We start from the raw sequence: 19,595 nt of genomic DNA, 5'->3' as shown, positions 1-19,595 counted from the left end.
TAAACCTAAGAAAGCCTGTCTGGTTGGTTTATTTACAATTACAATTAGAGAACAGTGAGTAAGGATTCACTGAGGTGTTAAGCTAAAAACACTATGTTTTAAGAGTTAAACTCTATTACAGGCAAACCAGGAAAGGGGCAAGAGGGGAGCCTGAGACCCCTTCCTCATCCGGTTGTAACAGAAATTTGGGGGCTAGTGTCCAGATTGCACCGACAGACAAACGAGAAATTGGAATGGGAAATCAAATTGGGAAAAGGGAAAAGACTTCAATACAGGTTTTCGTGTGGTTGTGTGTGCTAGAATACGAACATGTCCGCGACTGAAGCCAGTAACTACCCAAGCCAGGATGAAGAACTTGGGATAAGTTAAAGGCACTGTTATGGAAGAGTTCAGAAATATGGCTGAACAGTGTGGGATCACTTTCCGTGCCAAAGCTAGGAAATCAGAACTCCTAAGACTAGTGTCCAACCATTTTTCCCTCGAATCTGAAGAATCAGAGGCAGGGTTAGAATTCGAGTCAGACACGGTAATGTTGGCAAAGATACAATTGGAACAATGGAAACTTGAATTAGAAGACAGGGAAAGAGAGAGAGGAGAAAGAGAGAGAGAAAGAAATTTCCAGAAGGAACAGGAGGAAAGAGAGCTGAGGCGACTTGAGTTAACTGGGGGTGGGGGTGGGGGGACGACAGAGTAACCCCAGTGAAAGCATGGAATATGGAGAATTCTTGGCTGCGTGTTGAGTTTTTAAAATTTTCCCAATTGATTCAAAAATTCAATGAGGGAGATGTGGAAGCATTTTTGAGAAAATTGCAAGGCAGTTAAAATCGCCGGCTGAGAAATGGACACTACTGCTACAAAGCAAGCTAACAGGAAAAGCCCATGAGGTTTATTCCCTGTTGCCAGATGAGAGTTCATCAAATTATGAACTGACTAAAAACTCTATCCTCGGAGCATTTGAGCTGCTACCGGAAGCCAGAAGTTCCGAACCCTCCTGAAACAAGCTAATCAAACTTACTTGGAGTTTGAGAGAAGTAAGCAGCTGGCTTTTGACCAGTAGCTGAGAGCTCTTAAAGTGCAGCCCAGCTATGAAAAGCTCAGAAAAGTAATTCTCCTCGAGGAGTTTAAAAACTCTCTCCCCCTCTCCATAAAGACCCATGTGGAGGAATAAAAAGTACATAGAGCGAGGCAAGCTGCAAAGAACAAACAAAGAACAAAGAACAATACAGCACAGGAACAGGCCATTCGGCCCTCCAAGCCAGCGCCGATCTTGATGCCTGCACTTCTGCACTTCCGGGGACCATATCCCTCTATTCCCATCGTATTCATGTATTTGTCAAGATGCCTCTTAAACGTCATTATCGTACCTGCTTCCACCATCTCCCCCGGCAGCAAGTTCCAGGCACTCACCACCCTCTGTGTAAAGAACTTGCCTCACACATCCCCTCTAAACTTTGCCCCTCTCACCTTAAACCTATGTCCCCTAGTAACTGACTCTTCCACCCTGGGAAAAAGCTTCTGACTATCCACTCTGTCCATGCTGCTCATAACTTTGTAAACCTCTATCCTGTCACCCCTCCACCTCCGGCGTTCCAGTGAAAACAACCTGAGTTTATCCAACCTCTCCTCATAGCTAATGCCATCCAGACCAGGCAATATCCTGGTAAACCTCTTCTGTACCCTCTCCAAAGCCTCCACGTCCTTCTGGTAGTGTGGCGACCAGAATTGCACGCAATATTCTAAGTGTGGCCTAACTCAAGTTCTGTATACCTGCAGCATGACTTGCCAATTTTTATACTCTATGCCCCGACCGATAAAGGCAAGCATGTCGTATGCCTTCTTGACTACCTTATCCACCTGCGTTGCCACTTTCAGTGACCTGTGGACCTGTACGCCCAGATCGCTCTGCCTGTCAATACTCCGAAGGGTTCTGCCATTTACTGTATACTTCCCACCTGCATTAGACCTTCCAAAATGCATTACCTCACATTTGTCCGGATTAAACTCCATCTGCCATTTCTCCGCCCAAGTCTCCAACCAATCTATATCCTGCTGTATCCTCTGACAATCCTCATCACTATCCGCAACTCCACCAACCTTTGTGTCGTCTGCAAACTTACGAATCAGACCAGCTACATTTTCCTCCAAATCATTTATATATACTACAAAGAGCAAAGGTCCCAGCACTGATCCCTGCAGAACACCACTAGTCACATCCCTCCATTCAGAAAAACACCCTTCCACTGCTACCCTCTGTCTTCTATGACCGAGCCAGTTCTGTATCCAGCTTGCCAGCTCACCTCTGATCCCGTGTGACTTCACCTTTTGTACGATTCTGCCATGAGGGACCTTGTCAAAGGCTTTACTGAAGTCCATATGGATAACATCCACTGCCCTTCCTTGCAGTTCTGGCTGGTGCGTTTGCTCTAATATACAAGTCTATTCCCCAGGGGAAAACCTTTCCTAGTCACCCCCACAAATCCAAAAAGGACAAAGGGTGGGAAGGTGAGAGAAGCCCATGCAGTCCTGGAAGAGAAAGAAAAGCAGGACACAGCGGGGGCCCTCCTCCAGCCAAAAAGGATAGTGCTGAAAGTAGGAGTGAGACCCGGAGACCGGTGTGCTTCCATTGTAATAAGGCAGGTCACCTCAGACCTGACTGCTGGAAACAACGGGAAAAGCCTGTAGGGTTAATCAGGGCACACATGCTTAGTGAAGGAGAAGGGACCCTGATGGAAAGCACAGCAGAACCAACCGTGGCTTTAACTGCAGTGGGAGAAATGCCGCGAACAACAGATGCCCCTCTACATTGCTTTCATTGATCTCACCAAAGTCTTTGACCACGTCAGCAGACGTGGTCTCTTCAGACTACTAGAAAAGATCGGATGTCCACCAAAGCAACTAAGTATCATCACCTCATTCCATGAAAGGCACAATTCAGCATGGCTAGAGTCTATGATCAAGGATAGGGTGACTGAACACCTTGAAACATTTCAGTTGACTAGAGAGAGGCAATGTGAATTTGTCAAGGGTAGGTCATGCCTGACTGATATGATAACATTTTTGAAGAGGTGACTCAAGTAGTGGACAGAGGAATATATAAGGATGTTATTTATATGGACGTCCAGAAAGCATTTGATAAAATCCCTCATAGGTTAGCTAAAATTGAAGCTCATGAAATTTTAAAAATAAAATTTGCAGATGATACAAAACTTGAGAATGTAGCTGTGTTGAGGATGGCTCTCGGCTTCACAATGATGTGGACTGAATGGTGAAAGAGGCAGATGGAGTTTAATAGATAGAAGTATGAAGTGATGCACTTTGGGAGGACCAACAATGGCAGTGGTTCTCAAACTGGGATCCACAGAGTTCTTTAAGGGGATGGGCTACTCGCGGCCGGCCCTATGGTTGGGCAACGTGGGTAAACACCCAGAGCACTGTGGTCAAGATGAAGCAAGTAAGTGGCGGCTGGTCCCCATCACCAACCACCCCCACTAACCACCCCCACCCCCCCAACCACCATGGTCCTGCTCTCCCCCTGCTCCCCTAGGGCTTTCTCCATGCTCGGCTATCTCCAGGCTCCTGCCAAGGATAGAGAGACTGCAGCGAGAAGCAGGATAACACCCATCCGTTATCTTAAAAGCATTATTAAAACACTCTTTACATATAGCCCTTTCATTTTATACAGTCTTAATTTAGATGGGGGTGGGGTCCATGATTATTAATCCATTTGAATAGGATTCTTCCAACCAAAAAAGATTGAGAGCCACTGTAATATGGAAAGACAGTATACTATAAATGGCATCATTTTGAAACAGTTTAGATGAGCAGATATCCATATATGTCCATATATACAATTCCTTAAAGGTAGCAGGGCAAATTGATAAGATGGTTAAAAAAGCATTTGGGTTGGGCTTATAAATAGCAGGAACAGAATATAAAAGCAGAGAAATCATGCTAGAACTTTATAAATCACCTCAGGCCTCAGCTGGAGGAGTATTGTGAACCATTCTGGGCGCCACACTGTTGTATTAGGACTTTAAGGGAATGTATAAAAAGTGAGCATGATCATCAGTAAAGGAAGTGATGTCATGTAGCATGTGACCCCACAGTTGTAGTGTGTGGATCCCTACACTGGACGTGCCTAGTGGGCTCTCCTGTAATCTATATGTAACAGTCCTAGTCTTCAAATAAAAGAATCTACCTTGTTAGTGTCAGTTGTCTCAGTATGATTAATTGGTAAGTGTGTGCACAGCAAGCAAAGAACATAATAGGTGGCAACGATGTGCCTGTGAAGGCCGGAGGACCATGTTGCAGAATTCAAAAAGTTTAAAGTTGACAAGTAGAACAGAAGTTTGGGATCGTGATGCTCTACTTCAGCGCAAGATTGGGGAGAGGGGCCAACCCAGAGTAGGAGAGCCACAGAAGAACTTTGGAACCACACTGGCTACCTATAGCAAGGCCAGGAACAAAATAAAAGTCTCTTTAAATCATTCATGCTGCACAGCAAGTAGCTAATTTTAAAATTGCCGAACTGGGGCGGGGATCAGTAGAAGCAGCAGGCCGGTCCAGGATCTGCTGTCTGAGTTCGCTGCAGGTTGGTCTGGGGTTGCGCCATTCAAAGTCTGTTCTAGCCCAACTGGAAGTGAAACTGGAAGTCTCCTTCCCCAGTGGACTGCTTTGTGGGCGGGGCCTAACAAGAGTGCAGGGGCCAGGAAATAGTGCCAGAGGGTGGCAAGACTGGAACTGCAGGCTGAAAAATCCCTAAACTGTTCCAAGTGGAAATGTCTGTGAGAGACCAAGAACATCAGAAGCATGACAACCAAGTTCCCCAGCAGATGTCATGTCGGAATTTAAGCTTTTCCAACAGACGATGGAGCTATGTTTCTTAGACTTAGCCAGCGTAGACACTGACAGGCGGTTAAGATTACCGTTGATAAGGAGGGGCACCACAGAATCAACACATTGGGGCTATCTGAGGAAGATCAGAAGGGTCCTTCCAAACTTTGCAGTACACTGGAGGGTCAGCTTCGTGTAAGGGTGATCTTCAGAATCCACCATTTGGAGCTGGTAACTTGCAGACAGCAGCTGGAAGAGTCGATTGATCAGTTTATTGGCAGGTGCCACGATAAGAGACTATGGCTTCTCTGAGGCTGAGCTGTCGGAGAGGATTACAGACTAGTTATAGCTTCAACACTGATAGAAGCATTCCAAAAAGACCTTTTGGAGAAGAAGGTCAAGCATTGATGCATTGTTGAACAATGGCAGGAAGGACGAAGCCATCGTGGCTGGATGACAACACTTGCAGGCATTAGGTGTGGCTACTAGTATTGGCACAGTGCAAAAACCAAGCAAATCATGTTGGAAATGTGGCCTCCTACCCTCACTGTGAAGTTGTCCAGTATTCCAAGACACTTGCAAGGCATGCTCCTTAAGAAGGCATTGGGCGGCCAGTGCAGGAGGTCTGGTTCCAATAGCACAACCAGAGGGTGCAGCAAGCTACGAGCCAGCAAGAAGTATGTTCAGCATACTGGCAGCAACAAGGGATGCGCCAGAACCCAACAAAAGTGCAAGCATACACACAAAGTCAGTGGTAAGACAGACCAGGGCGAAGATTCAAACAGGGGAAATTTTCAACTCGAAAGCGAACAGGTTTTGCATATCATGAATGTGACAAGACGTGTGAATTCAGTTATGCAATCAGAGGTGTTGGCTACAATTAGCATCATATGCCCGAAGAAAAGCGGCAAACACAAACTCACTGCTAAGATTGACACTGGGGTGAGTATAAGCATCTTGCCAGTTCAAATTCTAAAGGACAGGTACCTTGACCATTGGGCGTCAGTGGTACAACCTACAACGGCCAGATTAGCAGCTTACAATGGATCACCCATCCATTGCATCGGTACAATAACACTGAAGTGCAGTTAAGGCAGATCTGCCTGGAGACCGCAAGTCTTCTACGTAGTGGACATGGGTAGACTGGCAGTAGCAGGGTTACTGGTGTGCAGGGAACTGAACATTGCAACCATTCGCAGGATATCCTATGCACCAACGGCAACAGAAGATGCCAGGAACGAACATAGAGTCAGTCCTCTATCTGCGACTGATGTATCCAGACAAATTCGTGCCATAGGGAGTTTCCGGGGTGATGCTGTGTTACACCTAAAGGAGGATGCAAGTTTGTCGATCGACCCTCCCAAAAGGGTGCACATACAGGAGAAGCGTAAAGGCAGAGTGGATGACTGATGAAATACTAGATACAATAGAGAAAAAGGAGACAGAATAAGAATAAAGAATAATTAAAAATAGAAAGGTGGATAAGAAAAGCATGTAGGGCAGCCAAGGAAAGGTGGTATGAAGACCGTTGCAAGGAACTAGAAGAACTGGAGAAAAGGCATAATATGAGAGCATTGCATGAGAAAGTTAAAGCATTGACAGATAAGAAGAAAACAGCCACAAACAGTGGCTGTATAAGGAGCAAGGAAGGTGAACTTCTCGTTGAAAAAGAAAGGGTAGAGAAATGATGAGTGGAGTACATTAGTGAGCTGTATGACAATGAAGACAGAGGTGAATTGGTACCAGCAGAGGGAAAAGAAGGACCAGAAATAATAGCGGCAGAAGTCAATGCAGTGATCAAAAAGATGAAAGCAAAGAAAGCACCTGGAATCGATGAGATAACAACAGAATGCCTGAAAGTCCTGAATGATGTTAGCATTGGGAAACTGACAGACCTCTGCAACAAAATTTACAGAACAAGATCAATCCTGTGGATCTTATGCAGTCAGTGTACATTAAGCTCCCAAAGAAACCAAAAGTCCTAGAGTGTTCAGAGCACAGGACAATAAGCCTCATGAGCTATGTGATAAATGATTTTGATAATCATTTTGGGAAGAAATGACCAGTCTATAGAAGCAGAGATAGATGATGTCAGTCAGGATTCAGACCAAAAAAAGGAACAAGAGAGGGCATCTTTAACTTGAGAGTAGTGGTCGAAAGATATCTGGAAGTACAAAAGCTTGTGTATATACGCTTCATAGACTATGAGAAGCCTTTTGACAGAGTCTACTATTAGAAAATAATGGGAGTGCTTAAATAAACAAGAAATTGACAGAAATGATCAAAGGATAATTCAGAATCTATATTGGAATCAATCAGCGGTGATTGGACTTGAGAGCAGCTGGTCAGTTTCCCAATCAAAAGAGGAGTGCGTCAGGGATGTGTTATGCCCCCAAAACTGTTCAGCCTGTACACTGAAACTATCTTCAGAGACGTTGAACATCTACCATGTTTCAATATTGCTGGGTTGAACACTAACAACTTGAGTTATGCTGATGACACTGCACTGATTGCAGAGTCAAAAGAGGCCCTACAGGAAATCGTCAACAAAGTGAATGCAAGGAGTGTGGAAAACGGATTGACAATGGTGATCAGCAGGGACCTAACCCTGGAAGTGAAAATTGAAGTAAATGGACAAGTCCTGGAACAAGTGAAAAGGTTTACATACCTTGGGCAGCTGATCACAGATGATGGGAGATGTTATTATGAGATCCAAAGGAGCATTGAGATAGCCAAGACCAGCTTTGTCAGAATGAAGGACTTGTTGACATCAAAGAAACTGACCCTGAACCTTAGGAAAAGAATGCTGAGGTGTTACATTTTGTCATCTATGTTATATGCCTCAGAGACATGGACAACAAATAAAGAGATGATTGATAAGTTGAATGCATTTGAGATGTGGACGTTATTGGAGGACGTTCCACAGACAGAAAGACCAATGAGAAAGTGCTGAAAATGGCTGTTGAGAAGAGGAAATTAGTGCATAACATCAAAGAGAGAAAGATACAATACTTCAGTCATATCTTTAGAGCAGAAGGTAGACAGACAATTATTAGAAGGAAAGATCAATGGAAGACATCAGAGAAGGAAGCAGAGAAGAAAATGATGACAGATATAATGGACTGGATGCAGTTGACCTATGCAGAATGTGTAAAGACAACACAGGATAGACAGAGGTGGAGATCCATGACAGTCAACCTTCTGGGAAAGAGATAACACCAACGAACGAAAGGCCAAGCTGGAGAACATGGAGCATAGCGGCATTATCTTCTGTGTGCATTAGCACACTGACTGGTGCAGCTCAATTAAGAGCATCTCAAAGAAAGATGGTACAATCTGGGTGTGCTTAGACCGAAGGCGGTTGTTTAAAGAGATGCCCACACAAGATTCCAAAATTACAGGAATTGAATCCCAAATTGTCAGGAGCAAAGTTTTTCTCCAAGTTGGGCACCAAACACAAGTTATGGTCTGTTCATCTAGCAGTGGAGTCTCAAGATATAACTATTTTCAGGATAACATTTGGAAGATAGAGCTTCCAGAGATTGCCTTTTGGCTTGTGTGTTAATCAGGATCTGATCCAACAGTATATGGACAGAATTACAGAGAATGTGTCAGGATGCATATGCATTGCAGATGATATTGTGCTAATGGGAAAAAAAAGGAACATGACAGTAATCTACACTTATTGATGTCAGTGACTCGCTGTGAAGGACTTGTTCTCAACAGTAAAAAGTGCGAGATGAACGGGAGTTATATCAACTTTTTGGCTCTATATACACCAGTTCTGGGATATGCCTGATCCAGGAAACATAGAGGATGTGAAAGTGATGCCGACTCCCCAGGACTGGGAGGACTTGCAGCAGCGCCTTGGATTATTTAACTTCTTGGCACCATACATACCTAATTTTGCAGAGGGAGCAGAGCCACTGAGATAGTTGAAGAATATCCTATTCCTATGGCAGGAGGACCATCAGCGCATGTTTGAATCACTGAAACGGGCATTATTGGAGCAGACAAGTGTTCTGCAATATTATGGCCTAATGAAGGAGACAGTCCTAGAGGTCGTTGCGTCTCAGAAAGGGCTAGAAGTGTGAATAATGCAGGAGAGAAAACTGATTGCATTTTCAACATGCTCCTCGAGCCAAAGGCAATCAAATTATTCAAAGAGCACGAGACTCTAGCTCTTTGTTTGGGGTAACAAGATTCCACACTTACCTCTTCAGTAAAAAATTCATTGTGGAAACAGACCACAAACCAGTGGATAGGATCTAGTGCAAACCATTGACAAGTGCACCACCTAGACTGCAGAGACTTCTAACAAAAGTTCAAGGATATGATTGCGACATCCACTACAAACCAGGTAACAGAACTATCACTTCAGACACTCTAAGCAGGTTCCTGAATCCAAAGAAAATGGCTGATGTTTCGTTCGATATCCAAGCTATCCACTTGCACTATTCACAAAGTCGAATTGATGAGTTTCAGCCAACACAATGCAAACAACTTAAAGAGGAAACAGCTAGAGAGCCACTACTAATGGCACTGTGTAAAAGTCATTATCAAAGGTTGGCCGGACATAATTCTGGAAGTGCAAGCCAACTTAAGATGTTTTTGGCTGTATAGAGATGAATTAGGCAGCTCGGGAGGCATAATATTCAAAGGAAAGCAGGTACTTATACCCGAAGTTGTCAGGACATTTTGTCGCAGTTGCACCAGGGGCATACGGGCTTGGACGTGGTGCCTGGTGAGAGAAACTATGTACTGGCCAGGGATCAGCAGCGATATAGAAAAGTATGTGAGGATGTACGAGGCATGCCAGAGGTACCAGCCGAATCAGCACAGGCAGCCTGTAACTCCTCACAAAGTTCCATCGCATCCTTGATCTAAGATTGCAATGGATCTGTTCACTGTACCTGGTGATTATTCTTCTCTTAGTCACAGACTACTTCTCCAAGTTCCCAATCATCTGGCAGTTGAAGGATACCTTGAGCTTGGCTGTTGCAAACACACTGAGTGCTATATGCAGTTTGTTTGGTACACCAGAAGAGATCATATCAGAGAACAGGCCGCAGTACATTGGAAAGCCTTTGAGATGTGTGCGCCAAATGGGGCATAACTTGTATGACTACCTTGCCATGTTACCCTAGGTTAAATGATCTTGCCGAGAGGATGGTCCGTACCATTAAGGTGTTGGTCATTAAGTGCAGGGAGACAAATCAAGACCTCCAAATTGCCATGTTAGATCTGAGAGTGACACCTTTGGACATGGGCTTACCGTCGCCAGCGGAAATGATGTTTGGGAGGCAAGTGAGAACCACACTGCCTAGCCATCATTTGTCCAAGTTTTCAATAGTGCAAGAGAAGCTTCTTGAAAAATAGGGGAAGACGAAGGCTAAATAGAGTCATAGAGAGATACAGCACTGAAACAGGCCCTTCTGCCCACAGAGTCTGTGCCAACCATCAACCACCCATTTATACTAATCCTACATGAATCCCATATTCCCTACCACATCCCCTCCTACATTAATCCCATATTCCCTACCATTCTCCTACCACCTACCTACACTAGGGACAATTTGCAACAACCTGCAAGTCTTTGGCGGTGGGAGGAAACCAGAGCACCCAGCGGAAACCCATGCGGTCACAGGGAGAAATATGTGAACGAAATGCGGATTTGGAGCTACCTAGACTACGTGTGGGACAAAAGGTTCGGGTGATACATCCAACTGGAGGGACCTGATTTCCCACAGAAGTTTCGAAAGTATGCAGTGAGCCTTGATCCTATGAGGTCATAATACTGAACGGAGCAACATTACAGAGGAACCAAAGACAGCTGCAGGGGTTTTCCAACTGTGTGGCATCCAACACTCAAGAACACACTCCAGGGTGACCAGAGAATGAGATTATGGAAGTTAGTGCAAAGACAACCAGCGCCATGATAGTACAGAGGAGGCTAGCATATCTGCAAGTCAAGAACAACAAAATGATGAGTCCAGATCCCAAAAGGGCTTCACCATCACGAGACCCATCTCTATGTTATAGAGATGCAAACTCTCAAAATGATAAATGGAGATCCATCTTTATGTATATAGATTTTGCAACAACCATACTGCGTTATGTGTACCTGTTATTACTGTGTGTGATGCGTTTGTTTTTGGAAAAAAGGGGATATTGTATTAGGGCTTTAAGGGAATGTATAAAGAGTGAGCATGATCACCACCAAAGGAAGTAATGTCACAGTATGTGACCCTGCAGTAAAGGCCTGCTCAGGTCAGAAAGAAAAAACCCAACCCGAACCCGACAGAACCACATTGGACCTGAGCCCGACCCGGCCAGAGTCCCTCCATTTTTTCCTGTGCCCGACCCGGACCCGGCCTGAAAGCCGGATCCGGAAGAGCGGCCCAAACCCGACACGTTGTCGGATCCCATCGGGTTCGGGTTGGGTAGCAGGCCTTTACCCTGCAGTTTTAGTGCGTGGATCTCTACGCTAGATATGTTTAGTTTAGTTTAGAGATACAGCACTGAAACAGGCCCTTCGGCCCACCGAGTCTGTGCCGACCATCAACCACCCATTTATACTAAAATAAAAGCAAAATACTGCGGATGCTGGAAATCTGAAACAAAAACAAGAAATGCTGGATTCACTCAGCAGGTCTGGCAGCATCTGTGGAAAGAGAAGCAGAGTTAACGTTTCGGGTCAGTGACCCTTCTTCGGAACTGACAAATATTAGAAAAGTCACAGATTATAAACAAGTGAGGTGGGGGTTGGGCAAGAGATAACAAAGGAGAAGGTGCAGATTGGACCAGGCCGCATAGCTGACCAAAAGGTCACGGAGCAAAGGCAAACAATATGTTAATGGTGTGTTGAAAGACAAAGCATTAGTACAGATTAGGTGTGAATATACTGAATATTGAACATCAGCAAGTGCAAACCTGAAGAAAAACAACCTGAAAAAAACAGTGGGTAAGCAAACTGAACAAACTAAGATGAAATGAAATAAATGCAAAAAAAGATTGTAAAAAATGTAAAAAGGAATGCAAAAAAAAGGAAGAAAAAATAACTAAAAATGACTAAAAATGAAAGTAAAGTGGGGGGCTGTCATGCTCTGAAATTATTGAACTCAATGTTCAGTCCGGCAGGCTGTAGTGTGCCTAATCGGTAGATGAGATGCTGTTCCTCGAGCTTGCGTTGATGTTCACTGGAACACTGCAGCAATCCCAGGACAGAGATGTGAGCATGAGAGCAGGGGGGAGTGTTGAAATGGCAAGCAACCGGAAGCTCAGGGTCCTGCTTGCGGACTGAGCGGAGATGTTCCGCAAAGCGGTCACCCAGTCTGCGCTTGGTCTCCCCAATGTAGAGGAGACCACACTGTGAGCAGCGAATACAGTATACTACATTGAAAGAAGTACAAGTAAATCGCTGCTTCACCTGAAAGGAATGTTTGGGGCCTGGGATAGTGAGGAGAGAGGAGGTAAATGGGCAGGTATTACACCTCCTGCGATTGCAAGGGAAGGTGCCCTGGGACGGGGACGAGGTGGTGGGGGTAATGGAGGAGTGGACCAGGGTGTCGCGGAGGGAACGATCCCTTCGGAATGCTGACAGGGGAAGGGAGGGAAGATGCGACTGGTAGTGGCATCACGCTGGAGGTGGCGAAAATGGCGGAGGATGATCCTTTGGATATGGAGGCTGGTGGGATGAAAAGTGAGGACAAGGGGAACCCTGTCACGGTTCTGGGAGGGAGGGGAAGGGGTGAGGGTAGAGGTGCGGGGAATGGGTCGGACACGGTTGAGGGCCCTGTCAACCACAGTGGGGGGAAATCCTCGGTTGAGGAAAAAGGAGGTCATATCAGAAGCACCGTCATGGAAGGTAGCATCATCAGAGCAGATGCGTCGGAGACGGAGAAACTGGGAGAATGGAATGGAGTCCTGACAGGAGGTAGGGTGTGAAGAAGTGTAGTCGAGGTAGCTGTGGGAGTCAGTGGGCTTATAATGGATATTGGTAGACAACCTATCCCCAGAGATGGAGACAGAGAAGTCGAGGAAGGGAAGGGAAGTGTCAGAGATGGACCATGTAAAGGTGAGAGAAGGGTGGAAATTGGAAGCAAAGTTGATAAAGTTTTCTAGTTCGGGGCGGGAGCAGGAAACGGCACCGATACAGTCATCAATGTACCGGAAAAAGAGTTGGGGGAGGGGGCCTGAGTAGGACTGGAACAAAGAATGCTCGACATATCCCACAAAAAGACAGGCATAACTAGGACCCATGCGGGTACCCATAGCGACACCTTTCACTTGAAGGAAATGCATGGAGTTGAAGGAGATGGAACAAAGAATGCTCGACATATCCCACAAAAAGACAGGCATAACTAGGACCCATGCGGGTACCCATAGCAGGTTGTCTACCAATATCCATTATAAGCCCACTGACTCCCACAGCTACCTCGACTACACTTCTTCACACCCTACCTCCTGTAAGGACTCCATTCCATTCTCCCAGTTTCTCCGTCTCCGACGCATCTGCTCTGATGATGCTACCTTCCATGACGGTGCTTCTGATATGACCTCCTTTTTCCTCAACCGAGGATTTCCCCCCACTGTGGTTGACAGGGCCCTCAACCGTGTCCGACCCATTCCCCGCACCTCTACCCTCACCCCTTCCCCTCCCTCCCAGAACCGTGACAGGGTTCCCCTTGTCCTCACTTTTCATCCCACCAGCCTCCATATCCAAAGGATCATCCTCCGCCATTTTCGCCACCTCCAGCGTGATGCCACTACCAGTCGCATCTTCCCCTCCCTTCCCCTGTCAGCATTCCAAAGGGATCGTTCCCTCCGCGACACCCTGGTCCACTCCTCCATTACCCCCACCACCTCGTCCCCGTCCCAGGGCACCTTCCCTTGCAATCGCAGGAGGTGCAATACCTGCCCATTTACCTCCTCTCTCCTCACTATCCCAGGCCCCAAACACTCCTTTCAGGTGAAGCAGCGATTTACTTGTACTTCTTTCAATGTAGTATACTGTATTCGCTGCTCACAGTGTGGTCTCCTCTACATTGGGGAGACCAAGCGCAGATTGGGTGACCGCTTTGCGGAACATCTCCGCTCAGTCCGCAAGCAGGACCCTGAGCTTCCGGTTGCTTGCCATTTCAACACTCCCCCCTGCTCTCATGCTCACATCTCTGTCCTGGGATTGCTGCAGTGTTCCAGTGAACATCAACGCAAGCTCGAGGAACAGCATCTCATCTACCGATTAGGCACACTACAGCCTGCCGGACTGAACATTGAGTTCAATAATTTCAGAGCATGACAGCCCCCCACTTTACTTTCATTTTTAGTCATTTCTAGTTATTTTTTCTTCCTTTTTTTTGTATTCCTTTTTACATTTTTTACAATCTTTTTTTGCATTTATTTCATTTCATCTTAGTTTGTTCAGTTTGCTTACCCACTGTTTTTTTCAGGTTGTTTTTCTTCAGGTTTGCACTTGCTGATGTTCAATATTCAGTATATTCACACCTAATCTGTACTAATGCTTTGTCTTTCAATACACCATTAACATATTGTTTGCCTTTGCTCCGTGACCTTTTGGTCAGCTATGCGGCCTGGTCCAATCTGCACCTTCTCCTTTGTTATCTCTTGCCCAACCCCCACCTCACCTGTTTATAATCTGTGACTTTTCTAATATTTGTCAGTTCCGAAGAAGGGTCACTGACCCGAAACGTTAACTCTGCTTCTCTTTCCACAGATGCTGCCAGACCTGCTGAGTGAATCCAGCATTTCTTGTTTTTGACCCATTTATACTAATCCTACACTAATCCCATATTCCTACCACATCCCCACCTATCCCTATATTTCCCTACCACCTACCTACACTAGATGCAATTTATAATGGCCAATTTACCTACCAACCTGCAAGTCTTTTGGCTTGTGAAAGGAAACCGGAGCACACGGAGAAAACCCACGCAGACACAGGGAGAACTTGCAAACTCCACACAGGCAGTACCCAGAATTGAACCCTGGTCGCTGGAGCTGTGAGGCTGAGGTGCTAACCACTGCGCCGCAATATGTCTAGTGGGCTGTCCTGTAATCCAAATGCAACAGTCCTAGTCTTCAAATAAAAGAACCTACCTTGCTCGTACTAGTTGTCTCAGTGTGATTCGTGTGTGCACAGCAAGCAAGGAACATAACACACACTTCAGGAAAGATGCAAAGGCCTTATAAAAGCTAGAGGTGGTCCCTCTGGCAAGTGGGTCAAAACTCAAGATCATGGATTTAAAATCATTAGTAAAATTCTGGAGAGGAGATGAGAACAATTTTTTCATTCAGTCCACATTCAATGGATCATCCTCTGCCATTTCCACAGCGTCTAGCGTGATGGCACCAAACACATCTTCCTCTCCACTCCTATTTTAGCCTTCCGAAGGGATCGTTCCCACTGCAACACACTGGTCCACTCCTTAGTCACTCCAACACCCCTCCACTTCCCATGCAAGCATAGGAAATGCAATATTTGCCTTTTTATCTTCTCCCTTCGCACTGTACAAGGCTCCATTTACTTGCACTTTCAATTTAGTATACTATATTCTTTGGTTACAATGTGGTCTCCTCTGCATTAGGGAGACCATACGCTGATTAGGTGACCACTTTGCAGAACACCTCTGTTCAGTCTGCAAGCGTGACCCCGAACTTCTGGTTGTCTATCATTTTAATTATTCGCTCCATTCCAACTCTGGCGTCTGTCTTCAACCTCCTATGCTGTTCCAATGAAGCTCATCTTGCAACTAGGCACTTTACAGCCTTTCATAGTCAACATTTAGTTCAAATATTTCAGATAACTACAACCCCCATTCTTTTCTTTTTGTGCTTTTTATTTTTGGACAGCAGCTACTGATTCTGCATTTCATATTTACACCTTCTCTGGACCCATCTTTTGTATTTTTTAATTCTTTCATTAGGATGGCAGTGTTGCTGGCAAGGCCAGGATTTGTTGCTCATCCCTAGTTGCCCTTGAGGTGGTGGTGGTGAGCCGTCTTCTTGAGCTGCCGCAGTCCATCTGATGTAGGTACACCCACAATACTGTTAGGGAATTCCAGGTAGTTTACTTGCTCCATTACCATTTCTTTATGCCATGCAATACCATTCTTTTTGTCTCTCCTGCTTTCACCTCATCATAGACCTTCCCTTTTGATCTTTCTTCCCTTTCCACTCTTTCCCTGCCTTGCTTAAAAACTGTTACATCTCAAATTACACTCAATTCTGCTGTTACATCTCAAATTACACTCAATTCTGATGAAGGGCCATCAAATTGAAACATTAACTGTTTCTCTCTCCATAGATGCTGCCAAACCTGACTAGAATCTCAGAATTGTTACAGCGCAGGAAGCCATTCAGCCCATCATGTCTGCACTGGCTTTCCAAAAAAGCAATTCACTTAGTGCCATTCTGACTTCTGCCTGTAACCCTGCACATTCTTCCTTTTCATATAACAATAATTCCCTTTTGAAAGCTTCAATTGAACCTGCCTCCACCACACTGTCAGGCAGCGCATTCCAGACCTTAACCATTTGCTGCGTGAAAACGTTTTCCTCACGTTGCTTTTACTTCTCTTACCAAGTACTTTAAAAATCTGTGCTCTCTCGTCTCTATGCTTTCACAAGTGGGAACAGTTTCTCTCTATCTACTCTGTCCAGACCCTTCATGGTTTTGAATACCTCTATCAAATCACCTCTGCCTTCTCTTCTCCAAGGAAAACAGTCCTAACATCTCCAATCTATCTTCATAACTGAAATTCCTCATCCCTGGAACCATTCTCGTGAATCCTTTCTGTACTCTCTCCAATGCCCTCACATCTTTCCAAAAGTGCAGCGCCCAGAACTGGAAGCAATACTCCAGCTGATGCCGAACTAGTACCTTATGCAAGTTCAACATAACTATTCCCAACATTTTCTGTTTTTCTTTTAATTTCCAGCATCCACAGTATTTTGCTGTCACATTAGTACCTTTTGGTATCCGGGCTAATATTTATCTTTCAACAAATATCAAAAATAGATTAATTTGTCATTTATCGTATTGCTGCAGCAGTGACTAGACTTCAAAAGGTACATCACTGACTGAAACATAGAAGGCCATTTGGCCCATTGTGTCCATGCTGACACTCTGTTGAACAATCCAGTCAGTCTCATTACCCTGGAGTAAGTACCCTGTAGCCCTGCAAGTTTATTTCCTTCAAGTACCCATCCAATTTCCTTTTGAAATCATTAATCATCTCTGCTTCCACCACCCTCATAGACAGTGTTACAGGTCATTACCACCTGCTGCGTAAAAAACATTTTTCCTCATATCCCTCCCTGCATCTCTCGCCTAAAACCTTAAATCTGTGTGCCTTAGGCTAATGGGAACAGCTTTTCTTTGTCCACCTTATCTAAACCAGTTATAATCTTATACACCTCTATCAAGTCTCCTCTCAATTTCCTTTACTCCAAGAAGAGCCACCCCAGTTTCTCCAACCTAATCTTGCAGCTAAAAATCCCTTATCCATGGAACGATTCTGGTAGATCTCCTCTGCATTCTCTCAACGACTCTCACATTCTTCCTAAAGTGTGGTGACCAGAACTGGACACAATACTCTGGTTGAACCTAACCAGAGCTTTGTAAATGGTTCAGCCTAACTTCCCTGCATTTCTACTCAATACCTCTATTTATGAAGCTCAAGATCCCATAGGCTTTGCTAATTACTCTCTCAATATGTCCCACCACCTTCAAGGATCTGTGCACATGGGCTCCCAGCTCCCTCTGTCCCTGCACACTCTTCATAATTGTACCATTTAGTTTATACTGCCTCTCCCTATCCTTTCTGCCAAAATGCATTACCTCACACTTCTTTGTATTAAATTCCATCTGCCACTTGTCTGCCCATTCTGCTCGCCGGTGTCCTGTTGCAGTCAATCGGCATCATCCTCACAGTCTGACACACCTCTCAAGTTTGATATCATTGGCAAATTTTGAAATATTACTCTGTATTCCAATATCCAAGTCTCACATATTATATATAGCAAAAAAAAAAGCAGTGGTCTTAGTACTGAAACTTGGGGAACACCATTGTCTACCATCCTCCAGTTTGAAAAACAACAATTTACCACGACTCACTATTTCCTGTCCTTAAGCCAATTTATTATTGAAGCTGATACTGACCCTCCTATTCCACGAGCCTCATTTTGGTAACCAACCTTTTATGTGGTTTCTTGTCAAAAGCTTTCTTAAAATGTGGACAACATCCATTGCATTCTCATCAACCTTTTCGGTTACTTCATCAAAAAAAAATCAATTAGATTAGTCAAGCACGATCTGCCTTTTACAAATCCACCCTGGCTATCCTTAATTAACTCAAACCTCGCCAAGTGCTTGTTGATTTTTTTTCCCCTTATTATTGTTTCTGAAACCTTACCCACCACTGATGTTAGGCTAACTGGCCTGTAATTACTAAGAATGTCCTTACACCCTTTCTTGAATAAGGGTATTACATTTGCCACTTTCCAATCCTCTGGCACTTCCACTGTATCTAGGGAAGATTGGCAGATTATGGCAAGCCCTTCCGCTATCTCCACTCCCACTTTCTTCAGCAATCTGGGATGGAAGCCATCCGGACAAGGTGATTTATCGTCTGAGCATAGCTAGCCTTTCCAGTACATCCTGCCTCATCAATTTGCACCCCATCCATTACTTCTACCATTGCCACTTCTACAGATATTTTGTCAGTATTCTCTTCCATAGTAAACACAGATACAAAGTACTCAGTAAGTATTCTATTCTGTTCTGATGAAAGGTCACAGTCCTGAAACGTTAACTCTTGTTTCTCTCTCCACAGATGCTGTCAGACCTGCTGTTTTTATTTAAGTATTCTAGCTTTGCCCTGTGCCTCTAAGCATACATCACCCTCTTTGTCCCTAATAGGACCCAACCCTCCTTTTACTACCCATTTAATACAGTAAAAGTGGTTATCCAGTAGGTGTCGGACCCGAGAGGTGCTGGATAATCGAAAATTCCTGTTAATCAAGAGCTGTACTTAACAAGGCAATACAATCGTTTTAATTTTAAGAGAAATGATTACATACAAAGTACAAAAAGATGTACAAATGCAGCACCACGAAGATGACTATCGACAGCATCACTAATGCTGAGAACAATCAACTGCATTCGGAAAAACTCAGCCCGGGAGAGCTTTGGCAGATGTCTGGAGGTACCATATGGATTCCTATTACTACAAATCAAGATTTGTTTAGGGAGATTTTGGAAATTCTGGATAATAAAGCTTGCCAGTTGGTAAAGTGCCAGATAACAAAGCTTTTACCGTATTTACATGCTGAATCATCCGGAGGTTGTGAAAGGTGCTGTATAAATGAAGTTCTTTGTTTTGATGGTACATCCGTGGTTCTTAGTTTTAAATATTTCTGACTTCCAGATCATGTTAAACTTTGTAAGGTCTGTGGTCACTGCTCCTTATACACTTGAGTTTTAAGTCATCAACTAACACAAGATCAAGATGAGCTTTGCTTCTTATGGGTTTGATTGAAAAAGTGATGTCACATACAATTCCGTAAATGCTGCCCCCGCCTCAATTTCCTCTCCTCTTCTCCTGAAGAGGAGAACTCATGCTGTTGTTCAGTTCCACAAGTGTAAGCAGAACTCTAGTACCTCATCACATGGTCATTTTTCATGAGGACCTAGACAATATGCACTGGCAGATCTCATCCTTACCAATGGCCCATACAGAC

The sequence above is a fragment of the Heterodontus francisci genome, chromosome 24 (assembly GCF_036365525.1).
Source record: "Heterodontus francisci isolate sHetFra1 chromosome 24, sHetFra1.hap1, whole genome shotgun sequence".
Taxonomy (NCBI): Eukaryota; Metazoa; Chordata; class Chondrichthyes; order Heterodontiformes; family Heterodontidae; genus Heterodontus; species Heterodontus francisci.
This window is presented reverse-complemented; position numbering follows the sequence as displayed.